The 12,349-nt window shown below is 36.1% G+C and overlaps 1 pseudogene; it reads right to left on the reverse strand.

Annotated features, from left to right (window-relative positions):
• Positions 1–324: 324 nt before the first annotated feature.
• Positions 325–1,401, reverse strand: LOC125647070 (uncharacterized; annotated as a pseudogene).
• Between the last annotated feature and the right edge of the window lie 10,948 nt (positions 1,402–12,349).

Below are 12,349 nucleotides of genomic sequence, written 5' to 3' on the forward strand. Positions count from 1 at the left end.
ATAACTCCTACAAGCAATGCAAAATAGATAGTTGGGCAAACACGGACCCCTGGACACACCAGAGGTGGGAACAGGTGCCTAGGAGGAGTAAGCATCCCCTGTTGACCGGTCACACCCGCCGTGAGCCCTATATCCTGATCAGGTAAACGGAGTTATCCGCAGTCAAAATCAGTGAATGTATCATCAAACAGCAAAAATAAACGCACACCTATAATAAAACATAACAATGTCTACATGCAGTTGTAAATATATATTTTAAAACTCAATCATTATGTACACATCATATTAAAACGATTGGAGAGCGTGTTTGCTGAGGTTTCTTGATCAATAATCACGTGCAAAGCAGATTAATGACTGTTCAAGCACGTCTCTGTTGCGTTTTCTGAAACGTTTATTGATGACGCAATGCACAATGGGATTCACTACTGAGTTTACCGACCAAAGGACTACATTATACACCGCTTTACCACCGGAAGTCAGACGTGTGTAGAAATATGGGTCAGTGTGACGGAGAATAACAACAATGGAGTATGGTAAAATAAAGAGGTTGGTCACCAGAAATTTGGTCTTGCAAGCGTGAATCTTCCTTCGGGATTTGGTGACTTTTGAGTCTGCTGATGAACGAGTTTTCAATGCCTGCTTCAGTTCCTTCATTAATTTCTTGTCTGATCCAGTGGATTTCTTCTTTACAGTTGCTGTCTTAGATTTTAAAGATAAGTTTTTCCAAAACACAAAAGAGAACCTGTTTGACGTTGTAGTTCTGGGCCTCATCGGAGTCCGTCGAGGGTCCTCTTCCGTACTTGTCTGCGAACCCTACTTCTGTTGTGGGGACTTTCTTTGTCTTGGATTTCAGTTTTAGAGACTTTCTACAAGTTTGTTGGTGACAGGTTGCTCAGCCTACATTGTAAGAAAAAGTATAAAACAATCAGCACCAAGTCCACCATAATGCGAGAGGAGAACAGAAAAATAACAAATTCTAACAGGAATTTTGTGTCCACCATACTGTCTGTGATCAGACATGTTTTCCCTTTTACCCTGGTAGATATATCGACGGTTTTAGTGGGATAATTACAGTGTATGTCCCGTACAGTAATAATGTAGGCCATGACGTCACGGCCGCAAACAAGACAGAAATGATAACGAGACTTCGTGGCAGTTCCACAGATATTGGGTTTGTGTATCCTACAGATTCTAAGGAAACGATCCGTCACGATAGCAGCCGGGAGGAAGGCATCTTCATATATGGGAAGCGGGGTGGACCGAAAACCCTTGGCTATCAAAGATGGAATGAAGGTGGAACCGCTGTTGATGGAAGCTGTCACAAATCTGGATACCTTTACACCCGATCTGTAAGTTAAAATTCAAAAAGCGGGATAGGAGGACAATTTCTACCCTCAGAGAAGATAACGAATAGTGATCAATCTCAAAACTCCTATAAGTAATACAAAATAGATAGTTGTGCAAACACGGACCTCTGGACACACCAGAGGTGGGATCAGGTTCCTAGGAGGAGTAATCATCCCCTGTCGACCGGTCACACCCACCGTGAGCCCTATATCATGATCAGGTAAACGGAGTTATCTGCAGTTAAAATCAGTGTGCCACGAACGGCCTAACAATCGGTATGAAACACGTCAGACAGCATTTGACCCAATGCGAGGTTGTATTGACGAACTAGATCGATATAACGACCATAGAATTTGCGAAATGCTGAATTCAATCGAGACTGTTGAAACCCCTGAACCATCAACTTGTTTGTCAGTAACTTGCCTCGATTTAAAAACTGACTATACGCATAACAAGCTCTTACGTATCGAATCAGTTGAGAGATATAAACATCATATGCAGGTGATAATGGAATATTGCTACATAAATATGGGAAGTTGACGATGGAAAAGCTGAAATCATCCCGTTTGTCATACAGTTGAGTTGTCAGTTTACCGTTAGTCTACTTTCAATAAAATATGTAAGTATAAAGCAGAAGTTTACGTCTCTGTGGTGTCTTTTATTTCCAGCTCACAGAGATATATCGAATCGACATATAAATGAAAGTTATTATTATTGAACGAACTACATTCAAAATCTACGAAAGCCCAGAAGGCTCATTCGAGATTCGAAATTCAAAATACGAGGTTCGAATTTCGAAATTCAAAATCCAAATTAACCAATGAAAATGCAAGGTGAAGATAACGAACAGTGATCAATCTCATAACTCCTATAAGCAATACAAAATAGATAATTGGGCAAACACGGACCCCTGGACACACCAGAGGTGGGACCAGGTGCCCAGGAGGAGTAAGCATCCCCTGTTGACCGGTCACACCCGCCGTGAGCCCTATATCCTGATCAGGTAAACGGAGTTATCCGCAGTCAAAATCAGTGTGCCAAGAACGGCTTAACAATCGGTATGAAACACGTCAGACAGCATTTGACCCAATGCGAGGTTGTACTGACGAAGTAGATCGTTATAACGACCATAGAATATGCGAAATGCTGAATTCAATCGAGACTGTTGAAATCCCTGTACCATCAACTTGTTTGTCAGAAGCTTACTTCGATTTAAAAATTGACTATACGCATAACAAGCTCTTGCATATCGAATCAGTTGAGAGATATAAACACCATATGGAGGTGATAATGGAATATTGCTACATAAATATGGGAAGTTGACAATGAAGAAGCTGAAATCATCCCGTTTGTCATACAGTTGAGTTGTCAGTTTGCCGTTAATGTCTACTTTCAATACAATATCTAAGTATGAAGCAGAAGTGGACGACTCTGTGGTGTCCTTTATTTCGAGTTCACAGGGATATATCAAATAGAAATATGAATGAAAACTATCATTGTTAATAGACAAAACGTCATCGATATATCTAAAAGTCTAATTCAAGGCCACAGTGAGAGATTGTTTCTTCTCACGCAGAAGTTTTTGAATAAATTCTGCTTCATATGAATATAAAAACAAATCAGTATCAAAGGAGCACAATTCATGCCCATGGGAATTCCAACAGACTGTTGGAAGACCTGATCACCAAAGACCTCGAAGATATTGTCAATGATAAACTCTAGCATATTTTTTATTTCAACTTCAGAGTACTTGTGCGTGGAATCAGAGTGGTGTTTAACAAAGTAAGTTTTTGAATGACTGATCACTAGATATGAATATTTCCGTTTTCCGTTTGTTGAAGAAGCAACTGTCTATGATGTCAAAAAGTCTAGTCTTTAATTTATCGTGAGGAATGGTCGTGTATAGTGTTGAAAAGTCATAGGTTTTAATGTTATTGATTTGGGAAAAATTCTGCGATTTCAAGTTTACTAAAAGTTCTTTAAAATTTTTTAGAATCCACATTTGATTAACACCACTTCTGGCATATGTAGTCGCACAGTAAGTTTGAAGTTTCTCCTTCACAGCTGTTAATATTTTCGTGAGGAGCAAAGATAGGGGCTTGGTAGAGCACTTACTGGATCCAGCAATGTATCTATGTTTGTAAGGGTTTTTATGTAGTTTAGGAATCCAGTACAGGTGCGGTAACTCATATTCATTCGACCCATTGACTGGAATATTAAATGTGTCTAAAACTGAAGCATGGTTTTGAAGAATTTCATCTTTTGAAAGGGCAGTTGGAGTATAAGTATGATTACCAAAAGTGGAATTAATGCCAAGTTCGTTTAAAATACAGTTGTAATAATGAGCCTTACAAACAAAGACAATGTTGTTACTAGCTTTGTCAGCTGGAACCAAAACATATTCCTCATATAACCTATCTAATTCTTTTATCACTTCTGGTTTACTAACCACAGAAGGATATATGGTACGTACTTTTGTTTTCATGTATCTAATGCGGGATTTTAATATCCCTCTTATGCTTTTAACCCATTCTGACAATGTATCAAGTTCTTCTTTTTCATATTTAGCCCATCATCTGGCATATAATCTTCGACAGAACTCATAATAGAGATGAAGTTCTGTCGCCAATTAAAAGACCGAGGTTCTCTGTATTTAGGATCGTTTAAGAATAAGTGATTTGAGGTCCTCATTTGCAACTATATCAACATCACCAGTAATGACATGTCCAGCTGGACTGTAGTTGAAAGAAGATGAAGAAGAAGAACATGTTGATGGATTACGTATAAGATGGTCTATATCTAAGCACTGCAAAGTTTGTTTATAATTAAAAAGTTTGGATGCAATAGTAGAAGTATATTTATAGGAAATACAGGGTGTAGACTGAAACTTGAAATAAGTTGGAATACACGACTGAACTCTTTTATGACGAAGAATGTTGCTTATGTTGACGACATCTATTCCTTTGTTTGTAAATTTGAGCTTAAGGAACTGGCGGCATGATTTGGAAGGAATATCATCCATGGTCCGTGCTGGTTTAAAGAGCCTGTGATAGGCAACATCCATAATCATAGAGTTCAATCTATATTCAGGTGTTGAAAAATCCAAGTATAGACTAGCCATAGCTTCTTCAAATAACGTGTGTAAAACTCTCAATGGAATAGAGTAAAGTTTTGTACGAATATGATGTGGACCTAATTGTCTGTTGACGTAAGGCAAAAGTGAATCAAACGTGACATCATCGTGTAGGTCACAATAGATTAAAAGTTAGAGGATACATGAATATAAACTTAGAATATGACAGAAAGTTTATTCTTCTAATATGTTTACCAAACAAAGAAACATTTCTTTTAAGACTTTAAATCAAGCTTCTTATAAATAAACTTAACTAAAACATAAAGAATGTATATAAATAGAAACAACATAGATCGGAGAGAAATATTTATTGATGGTTCCAATTTCCTCCATTGTTTACACACAGACGCCTATAAGGGATGGAACGGGTGGGGAAAATATTTGCATAGGCACCTGAAGTATCGACACTACTACCAACACCCTCCCCCTTCTCTGATTTTTTTTTTGCAGCGATAATTTCTCCAAAATGTGTGGATTTCTTGTCTATCCCATCCCTATTTCGATTTATATTTAACCGTAACACGCTTTTTGTGAGCTTAGAGAACGTTCTACCGGTATAAGAGAACTAATCTGTTTTGAATTTCCAACAAATCAAATAATTATCGGTATAGTAATCGCTGGATTTATTCTAATATTTTTACCGAACAAATAAAAAAAAAAAAAAAAAAACCAAAAAAAAAAAAAAAAACCAAACAAACAAAAAAACAAAAAAAACAAACAAACAAACAAAAAACAAAACAAAAAAACACTCTCCCCCCCTCCCCACTTATTTGTCATTATAATTTTTATGCACCACCTTTGTGGGACGATGTGGCCAAAAATAATTAGTCAATAAATATTTTTTTCCTTTTTCTTGAAGCACCATCGGAATGTTCTTTACAATGTGTATAAATTTCATGGCCACATTTTAAGTATACAAGGGAGGTAATAAGCTTTGAATTACCCCCCCCCTCTTTTAAAAAATTTGAATTTTCCAAAATCATTCCGATTTTCAAGAAAAAAATAATAATTCGATGGGATTTATATATATATCTTTTACAGTAATCTTATATTTCCTAGCAATTTTTTTCGGTATTTATCTATAGAACTTTTTTCAAATTAAATAGACAAGTTTTTACACCTTAACATGACGCTTTCTGTTACAATTTAATGGAAACAAACAGCTCAGATTCAGATTTTTTTTATTTCTTTGAGCCAGCTGACTCATCACAGTAACAATTAAGTACAATGACAATGAAAATGTTACCTTGGATTGATAGAAATATTTTGACATTATAAATCATGTCATTGTATGCAAATAGGCCTGTAGAAAGTCAGGTTCATAGAAAGCGGAAAGGGGGTGGGGGTGGAACCAGGTCGAATAATGACGAATGCACCTCAAATAGTACACATTGAATTATCTAAAAATAGAATTGAAGGTTATATGAAGAATATTAACTGATTAACTGACACCCTGTGACAATGGATTCTGATTTTAGATTGATATATCGGTTTACCCGCATACCATTTTTTTTTCTGAATGATCATATTCATAGAATTGATTTTCAATGAAAATAACTACATACGTGTTTGAGTTAGCAATGACACAGGTGCATTGGTTCAGGACACCCCCACCCACCCACCCACCCGAATATTCTACACGAGTTTATTTTTGTTGGAAATCTCTCTAATGCATGTCACATTGTCTTGCATACCCCTAAAGTCCAAAATAACTCAAAATAAGTCTTTTTAATGAATACCCTTAATATCCGGTATTTATAAAAAGGGCTTATTTTGGACTTATGGGGCATGCAAGACATTGTTGATATACATTAAAGAGATGTTCAACAAACATACTTAGAACTCAACTCATGTAGCTTATTCAGGGGGTGGGGGTGGGTGGGGTGCTGAACTCAAGCATTGCCGGTATATTGATTATCGTGTGTTTAACCAGACCAGTAACCGGCCAGCAATTTCAAAAAAGGGTATGTGTGAATAGTAACTGGGAACAAACCATCCATTTTAGTGTTTGACCAAATGTCCACAGGAACCTGAAGTATCGACACTACTACCAACACCCCCCCTTTCCATTCTGATTTTTTGTTTGTTTGTTGTTGTTGCGATAATATCTCCGAGATGTGTGGATTCCTTGTCTATCCCATCCCAATTTCGATTTCTATAATCGTTTCACGCTTTTTGTAAGCTTTAGAGATTGACCTTCTACTGGTATGATAAAATGTATATACTATTATACCGTTAGAAGGCCAATCTCTAAAGCTTACAAAAAGCGTGAAACGATTATAGAAATCGAAATAGGGATGGGAATTGACAAGGGATCCACACATTTTGGAGGAATTATCGTCGGGGAAAAAATCAGATAAGGGAATGGGTGGGTGTTGAGTATCGATACTTCAGGTGCCGGTGCAAATTTCTTCCCCACCCGTTCATCTTTTATAGGCGCCTGGAGGAAATTCGAACCATGAATAAATGTTTCTCTCCGATCTATGTTGTCTCTTTTTATATTTTTTTATGTTTCAGGAAGCTTATCTACGTGCGTCATTACCAAAGAACACTAATTCATCCACGTTTTAAAATATCATAGCTTACCGATATCTCATTGATTCATAATGTGTACAGTATCACCTGCATATGGTGTTTATATATCTCAACTGATTCGATATGCAAGAGCTTGTTCTGGGTATAGCCAGTTTTTAAATCGAGGTAAGCTACTGACAAACAAGTTGATGGTACAGGGATTTCAACAGTCTCGATTGAAGTCAGGATTTCGCAAATTCTATGGTCGTTATAACGATCTACTTCGTCAATACAACCTCGCATTGGGTCAAATGCTGTCCGACGTGTTTCATACCGATTGTTAAGCCGTTCTTGGCACACTGATTTTGACTGTGGATAACTCCGTTTACCTGATCATGATATAGGGCTCACGGCGGGTGTGACCGGTCAACAGGGGATGCTTACTCCTCTTAGGCATCTGATCCCACCTCTGGTGTGTCCAGGGGTCCGTGTTTGCCCAACTATCTATTTTGTATTGCTTATAGGAGTTATGAGATTAATCTGATCACTGTTCGTTATCTTCACCTTGCATATGTAGTATACTTGCATGCTGTATTCAGTAAGATGATGTTGAACAGTGTAATGTGATACTGCAAGTACATGTCTTTGCATTCTACACATTTCCTTTACTTTACACTTGTAAGCTGTCTTGGTTACTGGGAGTACAAGATCAACAGTCTGGTATACAATAAATTTATTAAAACCAGACTGTCCCTTGGTGCTCCCTGTAATCAGGTCAACATATTGTGTTTTTATTCTCTCATATAATGCTATTATTCTCTTTTATATAAGTATTCTAACCTTCCTGCTTTAGACATAAAACATTCAGAACTGGATCCTGCATATACATATGTAATATACTTGCATGCTGTATTCAGTAAGATGATTTTGAACAGTGTAATGTGATACTGCAAGTACATGTCTTTGCTTTGTACACATTTCCTTTGCTTTACACTTGTAAGTTGTCTTGGTTGCTGGGAGTACAAGACTAACAGTCTGGTACAATAGATTTACTACCAGACTGTTAACAGGCACTGTCCCGTGGTGCCCTCTGCAATTAAGTAAACAATTCACGCCTTCTTTAACACTTCGTAAAAATTGTTTTCATTTATATAACTATTCTATTATCTCCCTGCATTAGCATAAAACATTCAGAACAACTGGATCCTACATGTACATGTGTTTTATACTTGCATACTGTTCTTTCTGAAATATAATTATACCGATTTGATTATAATTGCAATTTTATATGTATTCACACAACACTATCATTATCTGCTATCCCAGAAACTGATGTGTGAAGCAGTTGGGTTATTTTATTTATCATGTTGTTAATTTAAATCTTGTCTGTAATCAGTATTTCATATATAATTATAGATATGTGCAGTGCAGATGTGTGAACTCTGTCAGTATTACCGGTAGTACTTCTAAATGATTGCTATTTATTTTCATTGTTATAATGAATTGCCTGTTAACATGTACATGCCCCCGAGGGCCCTTGATTGGTGAATGAATAAATAAAATAAAAAAAAAAATATAATGTACATGTTCTATGTTCATGTATGTATCATCGCAGGAACCTGTAATTTTGTCTGTAATAATAACAGTAGGGTTATACACTATATCATCCCTAATAAAAATTAGGGGGTGGTATAGTATAGACCCCTACTATTATTATGTTAAACACAAAATCACCGGTTCCTGTGGTATAATATTCATGAATCAGTGGGATAAGATAATTTTTAAAACGTGTATAGATTAGTATTCTGTTGCAATGACACACTTCATGGAACTTAAAAAAATGTAGAAAGATACAGTATAGATCGGAGAGAAATATTTATTCATAGTTCGAATTTCCTCAATTGTTTATATATAGATTTTTCGTGCCCCATACACCCACAGCCTCCGTCAACGTCCAGGGCTACGTTCCTTGTAGATCTCCTAATGAAAATAGATAAATAAAATAAAATGAATTAAGATGAAAATAAAACGTAATGAAATTAAAAGAAAAAAATAGGCCAACATGAAAACATAATAAAAGTGTCGCCTCTGAAGCTCTAGCAGAAGGATTATATACTAGTATTTAACCTATTGATAAGTACTTAACTGAAAAATAAAATCAAACTAGGATCAATTGTTGGAGGGGTATCATCGGTTAATATGCTTCAAATACGATTTCAATTTAGGTATATTATGAGGTGTATTCGTCATTATTTGACCTGGTTATCACATACAGTGCAGAATTAATATGTGAGAGTTGAAACAAGTTTTCTGCCCCCTCCCTTCCCGCTTTCTAACGGCCTGTCTGCATGCTAAGTATACATCATTACTTTTATAGTTTTCAAAGAAATGTTTCGATGTTTGGTAAACATATTAGGATAATAAGCTATCTGTCATATTTTAAGTTTATATACATATACAATATGTACCCTCTAACCTTTAATCTATTGTGATCTACATTTTGATTGGTTAATTTGGATTTTGAATTTCGAAATTCGAATCTCGTATATTGAATTTCGAATCTCGAATGAGCCATCTGGGCTTTCGTTAAAATCTGACATGACAATAGTTCACTTATTACTTGTCAATGTTCTAGATTTAGATTGTGAAGACCTCTGAAAAGTCCGTTCCTACCAAAGTGAAAACAGAAGAAAATTATTTCAGAGAATGAATTAGCTGGTAACCGCAAGCGAAAATCCAAGTATAGTGTATTAAAGAAGAAATTCGTCATAAGATATTATGAATGTAAAACGTCTGCTCTTCTGTTTAAGTACTGAGGCCCGCTATCGTCGTGACCACTTGTGTTTACATTATTATTTGGTATCCGTTTACATCGAGACTCGAGAAGATTCCAATTAAAGTGCTCAAGTTCACGGCCGACTACCGCCAGCATTTCGGATTTAGAATACGGCAAAGAAAACACATAGTGTAGACAACACTGTACATACAGTCTGCACAAATGTAATGATAAATTGCTGTTTTGTGAAGATAAAGTTGGTTGTACATTGCTGTTTCTGAATGAATATTAATTGATATTCCATAAAACACAAAGCATTGTTCTAAGATGACCCGGAACCAAGAAACTCTTTCACAAATTTTCCACATGCATGTACAGAAGTTCCTCGTTTTGGGAACTTTTATGTTAAAATCTGTTAAAATGGAATTTTTGAATGTACTAAGTGATCGTTCAAAAATGACATTGAGAGACTTTATTCAACAAGTTGAACCTTTGTGATCAATTATATCGATTTCTTATGAAAGGTTTAGGAGATATGAGCTCCGACTAACAGATGGACGGACAAACACGACAGCAACTATTTGCTTCCCCGAAATGTGTCAGGAACCATACAAAGCGGAGAGGGATACCTTATTGCAGTGATGATCGGATGTGAGCAAAGGTCTCTTTATGGGCCCCTTTTCACGCTAGCTAAATGACTTCAACGATCGTTCCCACGCTGTTGTCGTTGAAATCCCGTAAAACCGGGAAAAACACCCAAGGAGTACATCTACTCATGTTTACGTGTTAAAGAAGAAAAGTGTCCGATACTATTGTAAATACACAAACCAAAACAAAAGTACTCACGATTTGTTTTGGATATCAGCTTTCTTCCCTCTTACAAAGCAACAATTGCTTGATTATAATCAATTTTATGGAGACAATTAATGCCATATTCAGTGTGTATTCCGCTTATTCAGCATTGCATGGATTTGTCATAATGATTATTTTCAATCAAAACAATTTATCTTGCTTATTTTCTCGCTAAAGAGGGACGTTTCAGCGAGATCTCGCTATCGGGGAAATGTTTTCAACCTGCTATTTGGTGATGACCTCTGCAAACTGAGTGGACAATAGACAACTGAAATACTGGTATATTGTAAACAATTAATTACCGTTAGATACAGTATGACTTATCGAATACAAACAAGGGTCGGTAATCCAATACAAAAGCCATAGGTGACTTCCCTGAATCATAGCCTCGCCTATACATGTAAAATAATTGCAAAAATACCCACAGTTTAGGTACATGTACCTGCGTATAGCGTTTGCGTCGATCTTTTAGGATTATACTATTTCAGATTTCCCATATGCAAATACAAAATTAAAGTTATAATTTCATGTATTTGATTAATGTTTTGGAAAATTGAAAATAAAATTCAGAAGTAAAAACTCATATAAAACCCGCATTTTTACCATCTTGCAGTTACTCTAGCTAAAATATAAACCGCAGGGCATGGAGAGTTTTCCTATTAGTTTTCAAGAGAAAAAGCAGATCGACACTGAAAATAATCTGTATAATTCAACACATACAATCTATTAAGTTTTGGAGCAAATATTTCTGCACGTAAATAAATAAATTTTAAGAAGCCAAAATTTTGACCGTTCACACCCATGTCCCTTGCTTCATGTTCAGTGCTGCAACAAACATTGAATACCGTGGATGTTGATTACGTGTGATTGGGTATTCTTTTGTACGGAGGAGGAGATAGACTGGTATACATTGGAAGCGGGGAAAATGGGTTTGCTGAATATACACACGGGTTAGAACATAGGAAACACGGTGTAAAGAGCTTTAGCTATGGTGTATAATGCACACTACATCATCGTTACTCTGGGATAATCACAGTGTGGTAAGAATAGAGACATAATCAACACGAGGAACTTATGTATCTGGGAATTTTGTGAAAGAGTGCATGTCTTAGTTCCGGGTCATCTTAGAACAATATTTTGTGTGGGATGGGGTAATGGATATCCATTCATAAACAACGATGTACTGACATCTTTATTTTCACAAAACAGTAATTTATCATTACATTTATTTAGACATGTCACAAACATTCTTGTGCATATGGTATATACAGTGTTGTCTACACAATAGTTTTCTTTGCCGTATTCTAAATCTGAAATGATGACGGTTGTTGGCCGTGAACTTGAACACTCTACTTGGAATCTTCTCGAGTCTGGATGTAAACGGATACTGAAAAACAATGTAAACACAAGTGGTCACGACGATAGCGGGCCTGAATAATTAAACAGAAGAGCATACTTTTTTCTACTTACTATATCTTATGACGAATTTCTTCTTTAATACATTATGCTTGGATTTTCGCTTGCGGTTACCCGCTAATTATTCTCTGAAATCATTTTTTTATGCATTAACTTCTCAAGGAATATATATTTATCTTAATTTAGAACACTGACATGTAATAAGCTAACTATTGTCATGTCAGATTTTGAATGTAATTTGTTCTCTTGGAGGTACCATGAAAAACAGTGAAAATAAATCAACAGTATAATAAAATAACAATCTCTACATG

The sequence above is a fragment of the Ostrea edulis genome, chromosome 6 (genome assembly GCF_947568905.1).
Source record: "Ostrea edulis chromosome 6, xbOstEdul1.1, whole genome shotgun sequence".
Lineage (NCBI taxonomy): Eukaryota > Metazoa > Mollusca > Bivalvia > Ostreida > Ostreidae > Ostrea > Ostrea edulis.